This window comes from Schistocerca serialis, chromosome 4 (genome assembly GCF_023864345.2).
Source record: "Schistocerca serialis cubense isolate TAMUIC-IGC-003099 chromosome 4, iqSchSeri2.2, whole genome shotgun sequence".
NCBI classification, from domain to species: domain Eukaryota; kingdom Metazoa; phylum Arthropoda; class Insecta; order Orthoptera; family Acrididae; genus Schistocerca; species Schistocerca serialis.
The window spans coordinates 417310541-417330517 of NC_064641.1; the positions used below are offsets into that span (position 1 = coordinate 417310541).

General features: G+C 54.8%; 2 long non-coding RNA genes and 1 pseudogene across 2 annotated transcripts in view; 2 read left to right on the top strand and 1 right to left on the bottom strand.

Annotated features, from left to right (window-relative positions):
- Positions 1-19977, bottom strand: part of LOC126474987 (uncharacterized) — a 234542-nt gene that overhangs the window by 213947 nt on the left and 618 nt on the right. The gene's annotated exons all lie outside the window — the stretch shown is intronic.
- The window catches only part of LOC126474986 (uncharacterized), a 490806-nt gene that overhangs the window by 75581 nt on the left and 395248 nt on the right, over positions 1-19977 (top strand). The gene's annotated exons all lie outside the window — the stretch shown is intronic.
- Positions 19821-19975, top strand: LOC126476497 (5.8S ribosomal RNA; annotated as a pseudogene).

Below are 19977 nucleotides of genomic sequence, written 5' to 3' on the forward strand. Positions count from 1 at the left end.
GGACCGGCAATCACTCTACCCGTACCCGTTCGTGCCCCACCCCAACCGCCCAACTCGCAACTCCAGCGGAAGAACGGCGGACTTTTCCCGCACTCGTAAGGTGCAATCCACCCCTATAACTTGCGTTTCATGAAGAATTATGCCAGGATCAGAGGGTTGTATCCCTTCATTCGAAGGCGCCTGATTGCAAAGCCTGGGCTACTCTCAGGTTGGAATATCCGCTTTCGAAGATTGTGTCTGTCTGTCTGTCTGTCTGTCCGTCTGCCCGCCGCTGCCTGCTGTAGCTGTTCGTTCGTTCGTTCGTTCGTTCGTTCGTTCGTCCGTCCGTCTGTCCGCCTGCCTGCTCGCTGTCCGTCTGCGCCGCTACCGCTGCTACTTGCTGTCCGTCCGTCTGTTCGCCGCCACCGCCGCCGCCGCCGCCGCCGCCGTCGACGTCGCAGTCGCCGTCGCAGTTCGGTTCTCGCCGCCGCCGCCGCCGCCGCCGCCGTCGCCGTCGCAGTCCGACCCCGGTCGTCCGACCCTGGTCTTCGTCCGTCTGCGTCTTCGTCTGTTCCCAGTTTGTGTCCTTTCCTTTTCGTGCTGTGCGTTTTTTCTCCCTGTCGTCATGTCCGTTCCCACCACCACCGCCACCACTACCACCACCGCCATCGTCTATACATCCCCTTCCGCCGCCTCCACCACTATCACTTGGCGTGCCCAGTCACACCCCCCTCCTTCCATCCCACCTCTCCTCACTCTCCCTTCACCCTCTATCTTTGTCGCCCCCTCTCCCGCTTCTTCCTCTCGCTCCTCTCGTTCTGATCCTTTCCCCCCACTCCTCCAGCCTGTCACTGCAGCTCCGGCTCGGGTGGTGGCCCATCGCGACACTGTCCACGCCCAGCTCTCCCCGTCGCCATCGCCATCGCCATCGCCATCGCCATCGCCGCCACCGCCACCACCGTCATCATCGCCGCCGTCGCCTTCCCCTCCGCCTTTGCCGTCACCGTCACCTTCTCCGGCGCCGACTGCTGCGTCCACACCGGGACCTGTCCCTTCCCACCACCTCCCCATTGCTCCCATCCGTCCTGTCACCACCCGCCCTTCTGCCGCCGTCAAACGCACTAGTGGCACCACCACTTCCTCCGCTCCCAAAAAGGCCCCGCCCCGACCTCCATCCCCCCCCAGGGTGCCATGGATGTCTCCCCGCCTGGTCCTGCTCCCTCCTCCTCCTCCTCCTCCTCCTCCTCCTCCTCCTCCTCCACCTCCCCCCCTGTTTATACAAATATCTCCTGTCCCATCACAATCCTTCCTTTCTCGAGGCCCGGAATCTCTCCCTCCTCCTCCGCCAGCATTTCCCTGGTGCCCCCATCTCTCTCCTTATTCCCAGACGGGATTCTGTTCTCATCTCCTCCCCCAGCCCAACTCTCCATACTGACATCCTCTCCCACCGCCCCATCACCCGTTTTGGTCCCAATGCCACCCTTACCCCTGCTCCTTCTCCATCTCCTACCCACCAACCACAACCCCCGCGTCGCCCGCCGACCCTCACTGCCGTGATCACTCGGCTCAGTCCGTCGATCACGGAGGAGGAGGTGTTGGCGGAGCTCAAAGCCCATCCAACGCTGGAGGTGCGGGTGGTCCACCGCATTTTCAACTCGGCCGGCCCCACCCGCCTTATGCGGGTTTTCTCTGAGGACGCCCCCTCCATTGATCGTCTCCTGAAGAAGGGTCCCCTCCTCTTCAACCAGCGGTACAAGGTCGACCCCTCCCATTCCCCTCCTCAATCCCTGCGCTGCCAGAGGTGTCTGCGCTATAATGCACACCCAACAGCTGAGTGCCACAAGGCCCCCACCTGCCCGCATTGTCGGCAAGCGCACTTCCTCCGGCAGTGCCCTAACCTCCATTCCCCTCCCTCCTGTAATACCTGCAATCTCCCACATCCCACCTACTCCCAAAAGTGTAAAGCCCGACACCCTCCAACCACTCCTGAACTCACCGTACCTGTCCGTCCTCTGGACGCCCCCACCCCTCCTGGCAATTCCCTTCGTACCCCCCCCCCCCACCGATGAGGACATCATCAGGTTCCTCACAATCGTCCTTCAAAATGTTCATCCCTTTCAGCGCCCCCACGCCCTCCAGCAGATCTCCCTCGCCGCCCGTTCCATATTCCAACTCAAGATGTACGCCACCTACTCCAACTGCCAGGCCCATTTCACCTTCTCCCGCCTTGACACCCTCGTCCAAATCCCTGTCATGGCGAGACAGCAACGTATCCTTTTCAACAACATCCGCTCCCTTACCGCCAACAAGAACCTCTTCCTGCACACCCTTGCCACCCACTGTGTGGATGCCTTCCTCCTTAATGAAACCTTCCTCCAACCCCACCACACCATCCACACTTCGCCCTATCTCCTCGACCGCTCTGATAATCCCCTCCCAATTGCGCGTGGCGGAGTTGCTATTTGTCACCGCCGCCAGATCCCCGTTCGGCTCCAACCTCTCCTTCCCGCCCCCACCGAACACCTGATCCTTAGTCTCTTCTTCCCCGGCCTTACTGTTACCTGCGCCACCATCTATGTCCGCCCCAACGCTCCTCTTCCCTTCGACTTCCTCTCCCACGTCGACCGTACCTTCTCCTCCTACGTGATCGCCGATGACCTCAACATCCATAGTCGTTCCGCTGCCCAGTTACGGCGGTGGCATCAGTTCCTCTCCACCCTTCAAGGCGATCTCATCGCCATCCCCCAGCACACCCGTCCCGAATCCAACTCCACTCCCGATGTTATTCTCTCCTCCCCCAACCTCCTTGGTCGCATAACGGTGGATGTCCTGGAGCCTATTGGTAGTGACCATCTCCCTGTCCTCCCTCATCACCGTTTCAGACGGACGTCGCCCCCGACCCGACCCTCGTACTGACCCTCTCCCTAAGTATGTCCATGACTATTCCCGTGCCGACTGGAATGCCTACCGGGATACCCTCTCCACCCAGGTTGATAGCCACCCCTTCCCCCACCGCCACCCTGACGATGTCACCCATGCCGCCTCCTTTCTCCAGCAGACCTTGTCTGAGGCTGTGGAGGCCCACGTCCCTACTGTCGCCATCCACCCCCACCATCTTACCTTACCCCCGCAGGCCATTCTCCTCCTCCGTGAATCCCGTCGTCTCTACCGTGCCTTCCTCCGCACGCGTGACCCGGACACACTACGACGCCACCGGCAACTCCAGCGACACATTCGTAATTTGCTAGCGGCTAAGAAACCTTGGGATTGGCGACAGACATGCACACGTTTAAATGCTACCCTACCAATCAACTCGTCCAAGTTCTGGTCAGCCTTCCGTCGCCTTACTGGAACTAAACCCTCCCCCTATTATCCTCTTCTCCATGATGATCACCTTTCCTTGACACAAGGATCACTTTGCCTCCTACCTCTCCGATGTCTTTTCCATCCCCGATGATCCCCAGTTCGATTACTCCCTCTTCCCGGATATCCGCGATCGAACTGACACCTCCGTCCCTACCCTCGCTCCAGGTTTCCAGTACTTGGGCAACATTGCACTCACGGAACTCAATGCCCCTATCACTACACAGGATCTCATTGCTACACTCCACACCGAACGCAACACCGCTCCTGGTCACGATCGTGTCACCTACCGTCACCTTTGTGAAGCTCCTGTCTCTTTCCTCTCCGCCCTGGCCGGGCTCTACAATGTAGTCCTGTCCACCGGTTACTACCACGACCTGTGGAAAACCTCCCGTATCCTCATGTTCCTTGACCCTGGCAAACCGCCGTCCGCCGTCTCCTCCTACCGTCCCATCAGCCTTACCTCGGTCTTCAGCAAGGTCCTGGAATCTCTCCTCACCCGCCGCATCCACCAGCATCTCCGCCAGCACCACCTCCTTCCCGTTACCCAGTGTGGCTTTCGGCCGTCCTTCTCTCCCGACGACCTCCTCCTTCTCCTCACTCATCTCCTTTCCGAACAGCTTAATTCCCGTCGCTCCGCAATCTTCCTCTCCCTGGACCTCGAACGTGCCTATTACCGCGTATGGCATTCCGGTCTCGTCTTCAAGCTCCAAACCTTCGCCCTTCCCATTAACTACTTCCGTCTGATCGGCTCCTTTCTCTCCCGCCGTCCTTCCTATGTCACCATCCATCACACAGATTCCTACACCTTTTCCCCTCCGCCGGTGTGCCCCAAGGCTCCGTCCTCTCCCCCCTTCTGTACCTTTTGTACACGGCGGACATGCCCCTGCCGTCACCCCCCGTCCACCTTCTCCAGTTCGCCGATGACACCGCCTTCCTTGCCCTTGCCCCCACCCTACAGCGCTCCCAACACCTTCTCCAATCCCATCTTGACCGGTTCACCGCTTGGTGCAACCTGTGGATGCTCAAGGTCAATCCCTCCAAAACCCAGGCGATCATTGTAGGCCAAACCGCCCCTTCCTTCCGCCTCCTTGATTTCTACATCACCATATATGGCCGTCCTATCGCCCTCACTCCCACCCTTAAGTACCTTGGCGTCACCCTCGACCGTCGCCTCTCCTGGACTCCCCACCTCCAGACAATCCAAGCCAAGGCACACTCCCGACTCAGTCTCCTCAAGCTCCTCTCTGGCCGTACGTGGGGTCTGGACCCCTCCACCATCCTCCACACCTATAAATCCCTCATCCGCCCTATCCTTTGTTATGCCCATCCGGCTTGGATCTCCGCCCCCCCTCCCTTTTATAAATTCCTCTAAATCCTTGAACGCCATGCTCTCCGCCTCGCCTATCGCATCCGTCTCCCCTCCCCCACACGGATCCTGTATGATCTAATCCCCTTCCCCCACCTCCTCCTTTTCCTTGAAAGGATATGGATCCTGTACACCTCCCGTAAACTCGATCCTCCTCACCCGCTCGTATCCCCGATCCTCACCCACCCCCGCCTGCTGCTGCGCCTGTATTCCCATGTCCCACCTGGTCTCCATCTATCCACCCTCCTTACCCTCTCCCAAGGTGGCTTCCGCCAGCTCCCCCTCTCTGATGATGTCCTCCTCCCCTGCATCTACCCCTCCTATCAACTTTGATCCTCCCCCCCACCTCCTGTGTCCTTTCCTTTAGGCACCCTCCCTCCCCCCCTTTCCCTTCCCTTCTCTTTCCTTTCCCCCCTCCCTCCTCCCCTCTCCACCGGGCTTCCCCACCCCCTTCCTCCCCCCCCGCCCTCCTTTGCCCATGGCATCTCTGCTCTCCCCTCTCCCATTTCCCCTTCCTCCTCCTCCACCTCCTCTCTTGGCAGGTCCCCGGACTCGTACACGCTCAGTGAACATTCGCGCGCCGGAGATCATCGCCATCAGTGTTTAGTGTGTGTGCATCGTTTTGTGTTTCGTGCAGTTACAACTCAACTGTTCACATGTGCCGTCGCCGTTCTCCGTGTTTTGTGCGCCGTGTCTCCAAGTGTTAGTGTTTCTTTTCGTCCAACGTGAACGGCTTCTTGTTTGTTTTTTTGTATCTCCATTTTTTGCCGCCGTTTTTTGTATTGTATATATCACCTCCCTGTTATGTCTATTGTTCCACTTAAGGCTGAAGAGCAGCGTACTATGCTGCTGACAGCCCGCCTGTACAGGTGTTTAAAATTACAATAAAGGAAAAAAAAAAGAAAAAGAGTTATGCCACATTCGAGGGTTGGATTCCCTCACTTCCTCATCGAGGACTCGCACTGCCTGGGGTACTCTCAGGGTGTATCTTCGACGTGGAAGAACCCCAACCGTGTTTGTCGTGTTGTTGCCCGTCTGCACGCCGTCACTACTGCCCGCCGCCGCCGCCGCCGCAGCCGCCGTCGTCGTCCGTTCGCCGCCGCCTGGTGCTCGCCGCCGCCGCCGCTTGGTCGCCGTCTGTCGGTGCTCGCCGCTTCCTCTTCTGCCGCCGCCACCTGGTCGCCGCTTCTTCAGCCGAAGCCGCCGCCGCCGCCGCAGCCGACGCTGTCGCCGTCTCTTGGTGCTCGCCGCTTCTTCTGCCGCCGTCTCTCGGTGCACGCCGCTGCCGCCGTCTCTCGGTGTTCGCTGCCGCCTGCGATCATGGACGCCCCAACTACCACCATCATCTACACCTCTCCTTCACCTGCCCCCACTGTAACGTCATGGAGTGCTTCCTCTGGGATTCACCCGTCTCATGCACCTCCCCTACTCACAGTCTCCTGCCCATCAGTCTCCTCTCCATAGATGTATCCCCACCTGTATGTCACTCCTGCTCCTACCCCTGCTCCTGCCCCTGCTGCTTCTCCTGCTCCTGCCTCTGTCCATGCTCCCAACCCCCCTCCCCCTCCTGTCGCCCGCCGAGACGACTTTCTCCCTCTCCCCCCTGCGACTACTGCTGCTTCCCCTGCCAGAGTCTCCTCCCGCCGCGCCACAGTCGCCGCCACAGAGCGCCCTACCCTCTCATCCGGTGCTACTGCCTCACAGGAGGGCCCGCCTCCCACCACCTCCCCATCCATCCAGTCCCTCATCCCTCCTCCCAGGCAACACCCGCCAAAAAATTTCCAAACGGCCCAGTGGCGACCTCTCCTCTACTCCTTCCTCCAAAAAGCCACTGCCCACCCCACCTTCCACTGACCCCGCTATGGATACCACCCCACCTCCCTCCTCTCCAGCCCCCTCCCTGTATACCTTTGTCCTAGCCAACCCTGATCCGAAATTCCTGGATGCCCGCACCCTCACCCTTGAAATCCGGAAGTACATACCCAGTGCACCCATCACCCAACTTATCCCTCGCAGAGACTCTGTCCTCATCAAGTCTCCCTCTCCGTCCTTCCGTACTGATCTCCTCCGGCGCCTTCCCCGCATCACCTTTGGGCTCCACGCATCCCTCACCCCATTCCTTACATCCTCCTCTCCTCGTCAACCCCAACCACCTCGTCGTCCGCCGACCCTCACTTCCGTCATCACAAAACTTAGCCCTGTGGTCACGGAGGCTGAGGTGTTGGCGGAACTGAATGCCCACCCCTCCCTGGAAGTCCGCTCTGCCCGCCGTATTTACAACTCCTCTGGCCCTACTTTCCTCATGCGTATCTTTACAGAGTCCGCCTCCTCCATCGACCACCTCCTCACGCAGGGAGCCCTGATTTTCAACCGCCGCCACCCTGTTGACCCGTCCCATTCCCCTCCTCAATCCTACCGCTGCCAGCGTTGTCTTCTGTACAATGACCACCTCACCCAAAACTGCAAGAACCCACCCACCTGCCCCGATTGTAAAGCCTCCCACTTCCTCAAACAGTGTCCCAACCTCGCCTCCCCCCCATCCTGCAACACCTTCAATGAACCTCACCCCACCTATTCCTCCAAATGCAAAGCCAAGCCCCCTCCCACCAACCCTGAACTCACTGTCCCCGTTCGCCCCATTTACCCACCTATTTACCCTAACAATTCCCTCCACCATCCCCCTACAGCAGAAGACATCATCCAGTTCCTCACCGTCGTCCTGCAGAACATCCACCCCTTCCAGCGCCCCCACACACTCCAGCAGATTCCCCTCGCTGCCCGCTCTATTTTCCACTTAACCACCTACGCCACGTACTCCCACAACCAGGCCCACTTTACGTTCACCCGCCTAGAAACCCTCGTTTAAGCCCCTCTCTCCCCTTCCCACACCCTTCCCACACCCAACCCCATGGCTCGTCAACAGTATCGTCTCCTCTACCTCAACATTCGCTCCCTCCCTGCAAACAAATACCTCTTCATGCATACCCTCTCCCAGCACCAGGTTGACTCCTTCATCCTTAATGAAACCTTCCTCCAACCCCACCATGTGGTCCGCATCTCCCCTTATCTCCTTCACCGCACTGACAATCCCCTTCCCCTAGCTCCAGGCGGGGTCGCTATCAGCCACCTCCGGCATCTCCCTGTCCGGCCACAACCCCTCCTCAATGACCCAACTGAACACCTTCTCCTCAGCCTCTTTTTTCCCTCCCTCACCGTCACCTGTGCCACTATCTATATTCGCCCCGCAGCTCCTCTCCCCTTTGACTTCATTTCCCATGTTGACCGTACCTTCTCCACCTATGTGATCACCGCTGACCTCAACATCCCCAGCCATGACCCTGCCACCCTTTGGCGGTGGCATCAGTTCCTTGCCACCCTCCATGGTGACCTTGTTCCTCTCCCACAGCACACCCGTCCTGAAAGTAACTCTACCCCCGATGTTATCCTCACTTCCCCCAACCTCTTTGGTCGCATTGCCGTTGATGTCCTCGATCCTGTCGGTAGTGACCATCTCCCTGTCCTTCTCACCATCTCCTCTACCTGTCCTGCCACTGCAGCCACCCGCCCACCTGCCCCTCCAAAATCTGTCCATGACTACCACCGTGCCAATTGGGATGCCTACCGGGAATCCATTGCCTTACAGGTTGAAAGTCACCCCCTCACTTTCCACCACCCTGATGACATCACCCATGCCTCTTCCTTCCTTCAGAAGACCATCACTGACGCTGTGGCGGCTCATGTCCCTACCAAACTCATCCACCCTCACCGCCCTATGCTTCCTCCACAGGCCGTCCTTCTTCTGCGTGAATTGCGCAGGCTCTACCGCTCCTTCCTCCGCACTCGTGACCAGGATACTCTCACCCGCCACCGGCAATTACAGCGATATATCCGGAACCTCCTTACAGCAAAGAAACGCCGGGACTGGCGTCAGACATGCACACGCCTCAACTCCACCCTCCCTGTCAACTCCTCCAAGTACTGGTCAGCCTTCCATCGCCTTACTGGTAGCCATCCCACCCCGCATTACCCCATCCTCCATGACGATCGACCCTTTCCTGACAACCTCAGTAAGGCTAACCATTTTGCTTCCCACCTGTCCGAGGTCTTCTCCATTCCTGACGATCCCCATTTTGATTACTCCCTCTTCCCCACTGTCCTTGACCGCACTGACACCTCTGTCCCCCCGCTCGCCCCTAGCTTCCAGTACTTGGATCGGCTACCCCCCTCCGATATCAACACTCGCATCACCATGCAAGACATCACACTCGTCCTCTGCTCCAAACGAAACACCGCCCCTGGTCATGATGGCGTCACCTACTGTCACCTCAAGGAATCCCCTCCATCCTTCCTGTCTGTCCTTGCTACGCAGTACAATGTCCTCCTCTCCACTGAATTTTACCCTGACCTGTGGAAGACTTCTCGTGTCCTGCTGTTCCCTAAGCCTAACAAACCCCCTTCTGCTACCTCTTCCTATCGTCCCATCTGCCTCACCTCCGTGCTCAGTAAGGTCTTTGAGGCCATCCTCTCTCGCCGTATCCACCGCCAACTTAACCAGCACCGCCTCCTTCCTCTTACCCAATGTGGCTTCCGGCCTTCCTTCTCTGCTGACGACCAGCTCCTTAACCTTACCCATCTTCTTTCCCTCCAACTTAACTCCCGTCGCTCTGCTATCTTTGTTTCCCTTGATCTCCAGAACGCCTATGACCGTGTCTGGCATCCCGGGCTCCTTTTCAAACTCCAGAATTATGCTCTCCCCATCAACTTCGTCCGTCTCGTTGCTTCCTTCCTCTCCCATCGTCCCTCCTATGTGACTATCCACAATTCCAACTCCCGTACTTTCTACCCCTCTGCCGGCGTGCCCCAAGGTTCTCTCCTTTCCCCTCTCCTCTATCTCCTGTACACTGCTGATATGCCCAAACCTCCCCCTCCTGTTCATCTTCTCCAGTTCGCTGATGACACCGCCTTCCTAGCCCTTTATCCTACCCTTCAACGGTCCCAACGTACCCTCCAAACCCACCTTGACCAATTCACCGCTTGGTGCAACCAGTGGTTCCTCTGTGTTAATCCCTCCAAGACCCAGGCGATCATCATAGGCCGCACCACCCGCTTCTTTCGCCTCCATGATTTCTACCTCACCATTTACGGCCGTCCTATCCACTTCACTCCTACCCTCAAATACCTTGGCCTCACACTCGACCGCCACCTCATCTGGACTCCCCATCTCCTTACCATCCAAAACAAATCTCACAACCGCCTCCGCCTCCTGAAACTCCTGTCCGGCCGGACATGGGGTCTGCATCCTTCCACCATCCTTCACACCTACAAATCCATGATCCACCCCATCCTTTGTTATGCCAGCATCGCTTGGATTTCCACCCCTCCCCGGTTCTATAAAGCCCTCCAAATCCTCGAACGCCATGCACTCCGCCTCGCCTTCCGCATCCGCCTTCCGTCCCCCACGCGCATCCTCTATGACCTCATCCCCTTCCCCCACCTTCTCCTTTTCCTTGAACACATCCGCACACTATATATTGTCCGCCGCCTTGATCCCCCTCACCCCCTGGTGTCTCCCTTCCTCTCCACCCCCAACCAGTTGCCGCGCCTTTTTCGTTGTGTCCCTCCCTCTCTCCATCTCCACACCCTCCATCTCCTTTCCCAACACAACTTCCACCGTCTACCACTCCCGGATGATGAGCTTCGCCCTGACATCTACCCTTCCTACCAACTCTAACCCCCTCTTCCTGCCTCCTCCTCAGGGCTCCCTCTCCTCCCCCTCCCTCCTTCTCAGCGGATTTTCCCTCCTACTCCCCATCCATCTCTTGTGCCTTCTTTCAGTGTCTCTGCGCTCCCTCCTGCCCTGACTTCCCTTTTCCTCTCCCGCCCCATGTGTCTCCTGCCTCTTCGTGAACCCACGGTTGCCCCTCCTCTCTTCATCCCGCTGCTTCCCCAGCTGCCCCATGCTCTCCCCTCCTTTTCCATCCTCTCTGCCCTTTCCCTCGGCAGGACCCGCCTGGTAGTTTTACTCTTCGTCGTGTGTGCTCCAAGTGGGTTTTTAGTGTGTTGTTTTCGGAGTGTTTTTAATACTGTGGCCAACTTTTAAACTGTGCATGCGCATCCAGTGTCTTCTCTGTGTTTTAAGAATCGCCCACTGTGTTTTTTAACTTTCTGGTGACTGTTTTTACTGTCCCCAATGAACTTCTACATGTCAGTGATTTTTACCTCCATTTTCTCCCCTTACTCTGTTTTATGTTCCCCTTTTTTTTACCTCCTTATGTATGTATTATTTTATTCTTGTTTTAGTTGTCATGTCACTCGGCTGAAGAGCGGCGGATTGTGCTGCTGACAGCCCTTCCCTGCCCATTTGGGGCGGGGGATGAAACCACAATAAAGAAAAAAAAAATAGTTATGCCCAATATGCGACATTCCCGCTGTCCCTATACATGAGTTCCGACATGTACTACTGACGAGCTACAGACGCCATCGCGTTGCTCACTGTACGGATTCCGATGCTGAACGATCAGCTAGGAGGCGCCCCGACCATGTCGGATCCCATGGGCGTTGCACTCGCAGTCGCAAAAACTCGGGTCAATGGCTAAGTGCGCTCCTCAGTACATTACTCGGAAGCGTAATGAGGGTTCGAGCCCCCCTGCGTGGGGAGAGTCTTTCTCGGCCCTGATGCCCCGGCAGAGTGTAGCTTCCCCCAACCTAGACATGTGACGTCGTCACGCTATCGGTATTGACTAATAGACAGATCGTGCATAATCATTTGCCATACACCGGGGGAAGCTGCCGAGAGGAGTAGCTACGTAGTGGAGTCGCACTTTTACTACTGTACAGACATAGAAAAGTTTCGACTGGAACCAGATTAACCTTATACACGGCGCTGATTAGTAATAGATGCACACCCATCAGAATACAGATGACGTATACAACTGACCCTATACATGCTGAAAGTCTGTGCTCACAATGACAACAACACGTCAGCCAGACACTCTTATCACACAATACTCTCTGCCTGTAACAGACACACACACACACACACACACACACAATATGTAAGCACCAGCATGGAACAACATCCAGTGCATCCTCTCCGCCACATTGCACCATCCACACTATCATAACCAGACCGGGAGGTCCACTTAGAAAACTGAATATCCCACTCTCCCAACAACCACCATTTCTCAGATAAGCCACAAACACCCACACATGTCCAACACAGGCGTGCACCCAACATCACCACACTACCTCGTGTTACAGCACATAAACTATGCCAGGAATGAAAGACACAGGTCTACCACTCGCCTGCCACAAGCACGGAACCGGAGCGCCGCCTCCCATGAGCCAAAATTGCATCCTGACGTGACATATCTGATGATGCCGCAGGTATCCACTTACTATAGTCACTATGAACGAACCTGCTGCTGCCGCCGCCCCCCCCCCCCAAATACACCATGCCTTACCACAATGTGTACCTTAACCTAACCCATGTTGTGCCCTAACCTAACCCATGTTGTGCCCTAACCTAACCCATGTTGTGCCCTAACCTAACCCATGTTGTGCCCTAAAACAGTCTATTAGACTACTGCAGAGACAGAATAGTGGAGTGGCGTGTGGGCAACCGGAAGGTAATAAGGAAAATTACCAAAGGATGTCCGCAGGGATCGGTCTGTGGACTCATCTTCTGGGACATAATTTTTGAACCTCTCCTGCAACTGCTGGATGAGGATATGAGGACAGACGGTGCTGTCGCCTATGCAGATGACCTACTGGTGGTTAAGTCAGCAAATACAAGAGCCCAGCTAGAGGAGAAGGCGAGTGGCACACTGCACACAATAACACAATGGTGCAACACTAACAAGCTCAAGATAGCAGGCAACAAAACAACATACACACTGCTGAAAGGACAACTCAGACGCAATCCATCAATTAAAATACAGACCAACAACATAAAGAGAATGACGGTAACCCGTTACTTGGGTGTATACATAGATGAGAAACTGAACTTCCATGAACACATCAGAATAACAACAGACAAGGCAGAAAAATTACTACATGAACTGGCAAGGATTAATTCAGGACAATACAGACTTCCTCTGTCAGTCACACGAACTTACCACTGTGCACTCTTCGAATCAGTGCTTAGCTTTGCGGCCAGTACGTGGGCGCACAGACTCAACCTCGCCACAAACAGAACAGCGGTTAGGCGAGGTCAGAGAAGCGTCCTTCTGCGACTGTCGGGAGCCTTTGGCACTACATCAGTCGAAGCCCTGTGTGTCGTGCTAGGAATCTTCCTGATAGATATTACAATCAAATATCGGGCCGCTCTGTACTGGTTAAAGATGGGTAGACTAGACCAGGTCAACATATTGACTGGATCCCCGCTGAATAATAAGCGGGACCTCAAAAAATGGAAAATCGACACATGGCAGCAGGAATGGGATACAAGCGATAAGGGACGGAGAGTGTACACATTTTTTCCGAACATAACGGAAAGGTTAAGAATGAAACATGCCGATCCTAGCCGTGGCATTGTGCATTTCAGGACTGGCCACAGAACTTATCCCATGCACATAAATCGCGTGAGTCTTAAAGACACGTCAACGTGTCCATGTGGAGGTATGGGAACCCCCAAACACACGATCCTACTCTGTGGGAAATACAGACAGCACAGGAACACACCAGGGATACAACACCTACAGACAGTGGAACACATATACGATGCGATCAGAACACCTGAACTTTGGGACATATTGAACGCACTAACAGACAAAATTTCTGATGAATGCCACAAAGAGTACAGGAACGGAAGAACACACAGACAGTAAACCCATATGCAGCACCCATACAGACACCATAGTGTGGAAAAAGGTAAACTAAGACTCAATATAAAACAACTGACATGCAATATACTTACATAAGTACTCCTACAACGGACAATAGATTAATGTATGAAATTAGGTATAAACAGTGTCGGCGCACCATCGCAATTGCCATCAGCTACCACGGCACTCTAAACCTATATATAAATAACCAGCTAGAATATAAATAGAGATATCAATTGCTATAAATAGAATAGAATAGAACTTCCTAGGCTAAGGTTAAGAGACTGAGGATCAAAGGCTTGAAGATAAATCCCAAGGCGCTCATCCTCAGTATCCTACGGTGGTGGAACTATCATCTCTTCCTTTCCTATCGTCTTTTCTCCTCTTCAGCCTAAACTCTTCTTTGTATTTCCTTCTTCTAATCCAAAATTTAATTTTGTAAATTTTTGTTAAATTGGTTTTGGGAAATCTGCCAAAGTAAAGAAAAAAAAAAAGTAGAGACTCGCCTCCACGTGGCGGGACACGGGCAACGGTGCGGCCGGATGCGGGAACTGGTGTGAGTTTCATCAACTACATCAGCACCCGTACACCGGACTTAGCGGCCAAGTGGTTAAAATAGACCCTCCTTAAGCACTTAGGTGGTGGGTGGTAAAATCAGCGCGGCAAATGAAAAAAAAATGTCCCTATACATGCTGAAAGTCGGTGCGCGATCGCGTTGCTCACCATACGGATTCCGATGCTGAGCGATCAGCGAGGAGGCTCCCAGTCCGTGTCGGTCCCCGTGGGCGTTGCACTCGCAGTCGCAAAGTCTGGGCGCAATGGCTAAGTGCCCTCCTCAATATATTACTCAGACGAGTAATAAGTGTCCGAGCCCCCAGTGTGGGGAGAGTTTGTCTGACCCCTGACCCACCGGCAGGGTGTAGCTTCCCCCACCCCAGACACGTGACGTCACCACACCGCCGGTTTCGACTAATAGACTGATTGTTTACAATCATATGTCATACACCAGGGGAAGCTGCTGCGACGTGTAAGTACGTAGTTGAGTCACACTTCTACTACTGTACAGAGATAGAACAGCACTTGACCGGAACCAGATTAAACTGATACACGGCACTGATCAGTAATGGATGCAGAGCCATCAGAATATAGATGACATGTACAACTGTACCTATACATGGTGAAAGTCTGAGCGCACAATATCAACCACACGTCAGCCACACACTCTATCACACACTACTCTCTGCCTGTAGCACACACAGACACAATATGTAAGCACCAGCACAGCATGGAACAGCATCCAGTGCATCCTCTTCGCCACATTACTCCATCCACACTATCATAACCACACCGGGAGGTCCACTGAGAAAACAGAATATCCCACTCTTTCGACAACCACCATTCCTCAGATAAGCCACCAACACCCACACATGTCCTACACAGGGGTGCACCCAAGATCACAACAATGCCTCGCATCTCAGCACATAAACAATGGCAGGAATGAAAGACACACATCTGCCACTCGCCTGCCACAAGCACGGAACCGGAGAGCCACCTGTCATGAGACAAAATTGCATCCTGACGTGACATACCTGATGATACCATACACATCCACTTACTATAATCACTATGAACGAACCTGCCCCCCCCCCAATACACCATCCCTTGCCACAATGTGTACCTTAACCTAACCCACGTTGTTCCTTAACCTAACCCACGTTGTGCCTTAACCTAACCCACATTGTGCCTTAACCTAACCCACATTGTAGCTTAACCTAACGCACGTTGTGGCTTAACCTAACTCATGTTGTGCCTTAACCTAACCCACATTGTGCCTTAACCTAACCCACGTTGTGACTTAACCTAATCCACATTGTGTCTTAACCTAACCCACATTGTGGCTTAACCTAACCCACGTTGTGGCTTAACCTAACCCACGTTGTGGCTTAACCTAACCCATGTTGTGGTTTAACCTAACCCACGTTGTGGCTTAACCTAACCCACGTTGTGGCTTAACCTAATCCACATTGTGTCTTAACCTAACCCACATTGTGGCTTAACCTAACCCACGTTGTGGCTTAACCTAACCCACGTTGTGGCTTAACCTAACCCATGTTGTGGTTTAACCTAACCCACGTTGCGGCTTAACCTAACCCACGTTGTGCCTTAACCTAACCCACGTTGTGCCTTAGCCCAACCCACATTGTGCCTTAACCTATCCCACGTTGCGCCTCAACCTGCTCTGTAAGTGTCACACGACTCATTAAATTAGTTGTAGTGTTGCTTAACCGCAAGCCCCGCAATATTGTTCGCTACTCGCACTTCCCGGTCCCCTGTGTATCGCTTCATGTTAAACACCTTGCAAGTGTTGCTTACTTTCCACATGCTACTGCTATACACTGTGATGTGGATTGCAGCAGGACGTAGATGCCCCCCTCCCCCCCCCCCCACGTTCTCAAGCTGGTCAGTGAGGAGTTTGTGTGTTCAGTGCCCTTCGCAGCTGTTCACTGGCATTCGTATGCCGAAGCACTCAGTCTACGTTCTGGTACGGCCTGTGTCAACTGTCCACTGATGTCGTACGCCTAAACCACACACTGTACAGCACATAGGTCCTTATGTACTGAATGATACACGGAGGCACTTGTGTGACCGTACAACGACTGCGCCCAAGAACGGCGAACCATACGGTCCAGATGTTGTGCACTCAGCTACGTGTCATCTCCCTATTTGAGGTGGTTTGCAGTGTGGTACGCCATAGAGAGTTGTGGGAAAAACGGACGCCCTGGATGGCGATCAGCATGAGCCGTCTGCTATGTAGTTCCCCGTGTATTCAGACGTAGTCGTCTCTTCTCACACACCGTGATAGCATGGTGCACCGTGTTCCACATCTGCGATATGCTACAGAGGCCGGTTGACAGTCGGTCGCGCAATGGACTTCGCATACGTACGGGGGCCACCTACTACGTGTTCTCTAGGCGTGCACATTTTGTTGCGTGTATGTGGGATGACGTAGTGTGTCGTGACACCTGACACAGGCATGCAATAATCGTTGCATGTGCAAATGGCGATGGACGTCTGCGTTTGCTGGTGAAGTTACGCAAATGAACAACTGGTAACCTGTTGTGGTGCGGTTGTTCTCGCTAGAGGTGAATAAGTGATGGCGACGATCGGTTGAGCTACTAACCGGTTGTTTCAGCGATACCCACCATGCCCACGAACGTGAATGGCATCTGGGTGTGAAGCGATGCGCGGCGGTGGCTGGGTGGGACCGTCCCCGGCCGGTGAGGGGTCGCCGCCCGGCGTGCTGGCCGCGCGGTGCGTCGGCGCACGCGCTACAGCCGGCTGGTGGAAGCGGTCAGTGGGAGGCGCGCCAGCCGACGGACGCGGCAGGCGGCGCAGCTGCGCACCGGCGCGCCCTGCGCGCGTCGCCGTGCGGCCAAAGTAGGTCCTCGCGGGCCTGGTGCGAAGCGCGGTGGACATCTGCAGAGTGCTGGTCAGATTGAGGACTGTGTGCGTCAAAGATGCGCCGCCGGCCGGCACTCGGCGCCGCGACGCCGTCTGCGGCTCGGTCGACCCAGCGGTTCTTGCTGGTGGTTTGTATCGCAGCTGTGCGGACGTGTTGGCACGTGTGCTGTGCTGGGAGAGTTCGCTTTGGCGCCCAAGTGGGGCTTTTGTCCTTCTGTGGCGCTGGCGTTGGAGCTGCCGGTCACTGTAGGTGGCGCGTGTTGTCTCCCGCCGGCAATGCCACGACAGCACGCTCCCGGGATTCTGTCGGCAGTGGCAAGCTCTGTTGGGAGCACGGGTGGTCGCACCTAAAGCGTCTACTCGCCTAACTACAGGCGATTGCGCCTCTCTCTATCCTGACCAAGCACTTGGGACGGCGCTGCGCGCCGGCGGGACATGAGAGGGTTTCGAGGTGTATTGTGCAGGGGAGCTCAGCCTCCTCCTGTTTGAAGAATAACTGAGTGGACGCTTGCGTGATCGCGCGGGCCCCCGGGACACCCTCCCGGGCGGCTGGCTGCTCAGCTCAAGTTGATGCAGCTCCCTGGTTGATCCTGCCAGTAGTCATATGCTTGTCTCAAAGATTAAGCCATGCATGTCTCAGTACAAGCCGCATTAAGGTGAAACCGCGAATGGCTCATTAATTCAGTTATGGTTCCTTAGATCGTACCCACTTTCCTTGGATAAATGTGTTAATTCTAGAGCTAATACATGCAAACAGAGTCCCGATCAAAGATGGAAGGGACGCTTTTATTAGATCAAAACCAATCGGTCGGCTCGTGTGTCCGTTTGCCTTGGTGACTCTGAATAACTATGGGCTGATCGCACGGTCCTCGTACCGGCGACGCATCTTTCAAATGTCTGCCTTATCAACTGTCGATGGTAGGTTCTGCACCTACCATGGTTGTAACGGGGAATCAGGGTTCGATTCAGGAGAGGGAGCCTGAGAAACGGCTACCACATCCAAGGAAGGCAGCAGGCGCGCAAATTACCCACTCCCAGCACGGGGAGGTAGTGACAAAAAATAACGATACGGGACTCATCCGAGGCCCCGTAATCGGAATGAGTACACTTTAAATCCTTTAACGAGTATCTATTGGAGGGCAAGTCTGGTGCCAGCAGCCTCGGAAATTCCAGCTCCAATAGCGAATATTAAAGTTGTTGCGGTTAAAAAGCTCGTAGTTGGATTTGTGTCACACGCTTTTGGTTCACCGCCCGTCGGTGATTAACTGACATGTTTCGTGGGACGTCCTGCCGGTGGGGCGAGCCGAAGGCGTGCGACTGCCTCGTGCGTGCTCGTGCGTCCCGAGGCGAACCCCGTTGAAATCCTACCAGGGTGCTCTTTATTGAGTGTCTCGGTGGGCTGGCACGTTTACTTTGAACAAATTAGAGTGCTTAAAGCAGGCAAGCCCGCCTGAATACTGTGTGCATGCAATAATGGAATAGGACGTCGGTTCTATTTTGTTGGTTATCGGAACCCGAGGTAATGATTAATAGGGACAGGTGGGGGCATTAGTATTCCGACGTTAGAGGTGAAGTTCTTGGATCGTCGCAAGGCGAACAGAAGCGAAAGCATTTTCCAAGTATGTTTTCATTAATCAAGAACGAAAGTTAGAGTTTCTAAGGCGATCAGATACCGCCCTCGTTCTAACCATAATCGATGCCAGCCAGCGATCCGCCGCAGTTCCTCCGATGACTCGGCGGGCAGCCTCCGGGAAACCAAAGATTTTGGGTTCTGGGGGAAGTATGGTTGCAAAGCTGAAAATTAAAGGAATTGACAGAAGGGCACCACCAGGAGTGGAGCCTGCGGATTAATTTGACTCAACACGGGAAACCTCACCAGGCCCGGACACCGGAAGGATTGATAGATTGATAGCTCTTTCTTGATTCGGTGGGTGGTGGTGCATGGCTGTTCTTAGTTGGTGCAGCAATTTGTCTGGTTAATTCCGATAACGAAAGAGACTCTAGCCTGCTAACTAGTCGTGTGAAATCCTTCGTGCTGTCAGCGATTACTTTTCTTCTTAGAGGGACAAGCGGTTTCTAGCAGCACGAGATTGAGCAATAACTGGTCTGTGATGCCCTTAGATGTTCTGGGCCGCACGCGCGCTACGCTGAAGGAATCAGCGTGTCCTCCTAGGCCGAAAGGTCGGGGTAACCCGCTGAACTACATTCGTGCTAGGGATTGGGGCTTGCAATTGTTCCCCATGAACGAGAAATTCCCAGTAAGCGCGGGTCATAAGCTCGCGTTGATTACGTCCGTGCCCTTTGTACACACCGCCCGTCGCTACTACCGATTGAATGGCTTAGTGAGGTCTTCGGACTGGTACGCGGCATTGACTCTGTCGTTGCCCATGCTAACGGAAAGATGACCAAACTTGATCATTTAGAGGTAGTAAAAGTCGTAACAAGGTTTCCATAGGTTTACCTGCAGAAGGATCATTACCGACTAGACTGCATGTCTTTCGATGTGCGTGTCGTGTCGCGCAACACGCTACCTGTACGGCTCGCAGTAGCCGTGCGCCGTGTGCGGAACTACGCGTGCTTTTCAAAACTTACAAGATTCTTGTGTGGTACAAGCGCTGAAGCTCTGAAGCGGCAGGCTTACGGCGCCTGGCGCCAGTTTTGAATGACTTTCGCCCGAGTGCCTGTTCGCTCCGGTGTGGAGCCGTACGACGCCCATCGGCCGTGAGGCCGTTGGACACAGAACGCTGGAACAGGGGCCGTCAAACGCCTCAGTCCCGCATATGCAACTGTTTTGAAAGAGTCGGTGGAAACTAAGAAAAGATCACACAGGACGGTGGATCACTCGGCTCGTGGGTCGATGAAGAACGCAGCAAATTGCGTGTCGACATGTGAACTGCAGGACACATGAACATCGACGTTTCGAACGCACATTGCCATCGATGGATTCCGTTCCTGGGCCACGTCTGGCTGAGGGTCGGC